General features: G+C 53.6%; 1 non-coding gene across 1 annotated transcript in view; it reads left to right on the forward strand.

Moving 5' to 3' along the window:
* The first annotated feature begins 3,810 nt into the window (after positions 1 to 3,810).
* LOC126453865 (small subunit ribosomal RNA) overlaps positions 3,811 to 5,000 on the forward strand; it is a 1,910-nt gene continuing 720 nt past the window's right edge. Inside the window, exon 1 of the ribosomal RNA XR_007585132.1 lies at positions 3,811 to 5,000. This exon is cut by the window's right edge and continues 720 nt beyond it. This is a non-coding gene — a ribosomal RNA (small subunit ribosomal RNA).

Below are 5,000 nucleotides of genomic sequence, written 5' to 3' on the forward strand. Positions count from 1 at the left end.
TGACAGTCCAAGCCCCCCTGCGTGGGGAGCGTCTTTCTAGGCCATGACCCACCGGAAGGGCGCAGCGTCCCCCACCCCAGACATGTGACGTCACACTATCGGTATTGACGACTCGACTCATTGCTTATAATCATTTGCCATACACCGGTGGAAGCTGCCGAGACGAGTAGCTACATAGCGCGCTCGCCGTGTCACTAATGTACAGAGATACAACAGTTTCGACTGGAACCGGATTAAACGTATACACGGCGCTGATTAGTAATACATAGACCCATCAGAATACAGATAATATATACAACTGTCCGTATACATGCTGAAAGACTCTGCTCACAATCACAACCACACGGCAGCCACACACTCTTATCACGCACTACTCTCCGCCTGTAACACGCACACAGACAATATGTAAGCACCAGCATGGAACAACACCCAGTGCATCCTCTCCGCCACATGAGACAATCCACACTGTCATAACCAGACTGGGAGGTCCACTCAGAAAACGGAATATCCCACCCCCCCGACAACCACCATTGCTCAGCTAAGCCACCAACACCCACACATGTCCTACACAGGGGTGCACCCAACATCACAATACTGCCTCCTCTCACAGCACACAAACAATGGCAGGAATGAAAGACACAGGTCTGCCACAAGCATGGAATCGGAGCGCCGCCTGTCATGAGCCAAAGGTGCATCCTGACGTGGCAAATCAGATGATGCCGCAGGCATCCACTTACTATAATCACAATCAACAAACCGACCGGCCGCCCCCCCCCCCCCCCCCCATTACACCTTTCCATACAACAATGTGTACCTTAACCTAAACTATACTGTACCTTAACCTAAACTATACTGTACCTTAACCTAAACTATACTGTACCTTAACCTAAACTATACTGTATCTTAACCTAAACTATACTGTACCTTAACCTAACCTATACGGTACCTCAACCTAACCTATATTGTGCCTCAACCTAACCTATGTTGCGCCTTAACCTAACCTATGTTGCGCCTTAACCTAACCTATGTTGCGCCTTAACCTAACCTATGTTGCGCCTTAACCTAACCTATGTTGCGCCTTAACCTAACCTATGTTGCGCCTTAACCTAACCTATGTTGCGCCTTAACCTAACCTATGTTGCGCCTTAACCTAACCTATGTTGCGCCTTAACCTAACCTATGTTGCGCCTTAACCTAACCTATGTTGCGCCTTAACCTAACCTATGTTGCGCCTTAACCTAACCTATGTTGCGCCTTAACCTAACCTATGTTGCGCCTTAACCTAACCTATGTTGCGCCTTAACCTAACCTATGTTGCGCCTTAACCTAACCTATGTTGCGCCTTAACCTAACCTATGTTGCGCCTTAACCTAACCTATGTTGCGCCTTAACCTAACCTATGTTGCGCCTTAACCTAACCTATGTTGCGCCTTAACCTAACCTATGTTGCGCCTTAACCTAACCTATGTTGCGCCTTAACCTAACCTATGTTGCGCCTTAACCTAACCTATGTTGCGCCTTAACCTAACCTATGTTGCGCCTTAACCTAACCTATGTTGCGCCTTAACCCAACCTATGTTGCGCCTTAACCCAACCTATGTTGCGCCTTAACCCAACCTATGTTGCGCCTTAACCCAACCTATGTTGCGCCTTAACCCAACCTATGTTGCGCCTTAACCCAACCTATGTTGCGCCTTAACCCAACCTATGTTGGGCCTTAACCCAACCTATGTTGGGCCTTAACCCAACCTATGTTGGGCCTTAACCCAACACACGTTGGGCCTTAACCCAACACACGTTGGGCCTTAACCCAACACACGTTGGGCCTTAACCCAACACACGTTGGGCCTTAACCCAACACACGTTGGGCCTTAACCCAACACACGTTGGGCCTTAACCCAACACACGTTGGGCCTTAACCCAACACACGTTGGGCCTTAACCCAACACACGTTGGGCCTTAACCCAACACACGTTGGGCCTTAACCCAACACACGTTGGGCCTTAACCCAACACACGTTGGGCCTTAACCCAACACACGTTGGGCCTTAACCCAACACACGTTGGGCCTTAACCCAACACACGTTGGGCCTTAACCTGCTCTGTAATTGTCATACGACGCGTTAAATTAGTGTAGTGTTGCCTAACTGCAACCCCCGCAATATAGTTTGCTACTCGCACTGCCCGGTCCCCAGTGTATCGCTTCATGTTAAACACCTTGCAGCTATACACTGTAATGTGGATGGCAGCAGGACGTACATGCTCAATGCCCTTTGCAGTTGTTCATTGGCATTTGCAGTTGTTCATTGGCATTCGCATGGCGAAGCACTTAGCCTACGCTGTGGTACGGCCTGTGTCAACTGTCCGCTGATGTTGTACGTCCAAATCACACACTGTACTGCACATTGGTCCTCATGTACTGAATGATACATCGTGGTACATGTGACCGTACAACGACTGCGCCAACAACGGCGAACCATGCGGTCCAAATGTTGTGCACTCAGCTACGTGTCGTCTCCCTATAAGAGCTGGATTGCAGTGTGGTATGCCCTGGATGGCGATCAGCATGAGCCGTCTGTTGATGTAGTGGCGCGTGTTGTCAGACGTAGTCGTCTCTTCTCACACACCGTGATAGCATGGTGCACTGCGTTCCACATCTGCGACATGCGACAGAGGCCGGTTGACAGTCGTTCGCGCAATGGACATCGCATACGTACGGGGGCCACCTTCCACGTGTTCGCGAAGCGTGCACATGTTGTTGCGTGTATGTGGGCAGACATAGTGTGTCGTGACACCTGACACAGGCATGCAACAATCGTTGAATTTGCAAATGGCGATGGACGCCTACGTTTGCTGGTGACGTTACGCAAATGAACAACTGGTAAACCGTTGTGGTGCGGTTGTTCTCGCTAGAGGTGAATCAGTGATGGCGACGATCGGTTGAGCTACCAACCGGTTGTTCCAGCGATACCCACCATGCCCACGAACGTGAATGGCATCTGGGTGTGAAGCGATACGCGGCGGTGGCTGGGTGGGACCGTCCCCGGCCGGTGAGGGGGGGCCTCCCGGCGTGCTGGCCGCGCGGTGCGTGGGCGCACGCGCTACAGCCGGCTGGTGGGGGCGGCCAGTGGCAGGCGCGCCGGCCGACGGAGGCGGCAGGCGGCGCAGCTGCGCGCCGGCGCACCCTGCACGCGGCGCCGTGCGGCCAAAGTAGGTCCTCGCGGGCCCGGTGCGAAGCGCGGTGGACATCTGCAGTGTGCTGGTCCGATTGAGGACTGTGTGCGCTGAGGATGCGCCGCCGCCCGGCGCTCGGCGCCGCGACGCCGTCTGCTGCTCGGTCGCCTCTGCGGTTCTCGCAGGTGGTTTGTATCGCAGCTGTGCGGACGTGTTGGCGCGTGCGCTGTGCTGGGAGAGTTCGCTTCGGCACCCAAGTGGGGCTTTTGTCCTTCTGTGGCGCTGGCGTTGGAGCTGCCGGTCACCGTAGGTGGCGCGTGTTGTCTCCCGCCGGCAATGCCACGACAGCACGCTCCCGGGCCTCTGTCGGCAGCGGCAAGCTCAGTTGGGAGCACGGGTGGTCGCACCTAAAGCGTCTACTCGCCAAACCCCGGGCGATTGCGCCTCTCTCGAACCCGACCAAGTACTTAGGACGGCGCTGCGCGCCGCCGGGACCTGAGAGGGTTTCGAGGTGTATGGTGCAGGGGAGCTCAGCCTCCTCCTGTTTGCAGAATAATTGAGCGGACGCTTGCGTGTTCGCGCGGGCCCCCGGGACACACTCCCGGGCGGCCGGCTGCTCAGCTCTAGTTGACGCAGCTCCCTGGTTGATCCTGCCAGTAGTCATATGCTTGTCTCAAAGATTAAGCCATGCATGTCTCAGTACAAGCCGCATTAAGGTGAAACCGCGAATGGCTCATTAAATCAGTTATGGTTCCTTAGATCGTACCCACGTTACTTGGATAACTGTGGTAATTCTAGAGCTAATACATGCAAACAGAGTCCCGACCAGAGATGGAAGGGACGCTTTTATTAGATCAAAACCAATCGGTCGGCTCGTCCGGTCCGTTTGCCTTGGTGACTCTGAATAACTTTGGGCTGATCGCACGGTCCTCGTACCGGCGACGCATCTTTCAAATGTCTGCCTTATCAACTGTCGATGGTAGGTTCTGCGCCTACCATGGTTGTAACGGGTAACGGGGAATCAGGGTTCGATTCCGGAGAGGGAGCCTGAGAAACGGCTACCACATCCAAGGAAGGCAGCAGGCGCGCAAATTACCCACTCCCGGCACGGGGAGGTAGTGACGAAAAATAACGATACGGGACTCATCCGAGGCCCCGTAATCGGAATGAGTACACTTTAAATCCTTTAACGAGTATCTATTGGAGGGCAAGTCTGGTGCCAGCAGCCGCGGTAATTCCAGCTCCAATAGCGTATATTAAAGTTGTTGCGGTTAAAAAGCTCGTAGTTGGATTTGTGTCCCACGCTGTTGGTTCACCGCCCGTCGGTGTTTAACTGGCATGTATCGTGGGACGTCCTGCCGGTGGGGCGAGCTGAAGGCGTGCGACGCGCCTCGTGCGTGCTCGTGCGTCCCGAGGCGGACCCCGTTGCAATCCTACCAGGGTGCTCTTGAGTGAGTGTCTCGGTGGGCCGGCACGTTTACTTTGAACAAATTAGAGTGCTTAAAGCAGGCAAGCCCGCCTGAATACTGTGTGCATGGAATAATGGAATAGGACCTCGGTTCTATTTTGTTGGTTTTCGGAACCCGAGGTAATGATTAATAGGGACAGGCGGGGGCATTCGTATTGCGACGTTAGAGGTGAAATTCTTGGATCGTCGCAAGACGAACAGAAGCGAAAGCATTTGCCAAGTATGTTTTCATTAATCAAGAACGAAAGTTAGAGGTTCGAAGGCGATCAGATACCGCCCTAGTTCTAACCATAAACGATGCCAGCCAGCGATCCGCCGCAGTTCCTCCGATGACTCGGCGGGCAGCCTCCGGGAAACCA

The sequence above is a fragment of the Schistocerca serialis genome, unplaced genomic scaffold (genome assembly GCF_023864345.2).
Source record: "Schistocerca serialis cubense isolate TAMUIC-IGC-003099 unplaced genomic scaffold, iqSchSeri2.2 HiC_scaffold_969, whole genome shotgun sequence".
NCBI lineage: Eukaryota > Metazoa > Arthropoda > Insecta > Orthoptera > Acrididae > Schistocerca > Schistocerca serialis.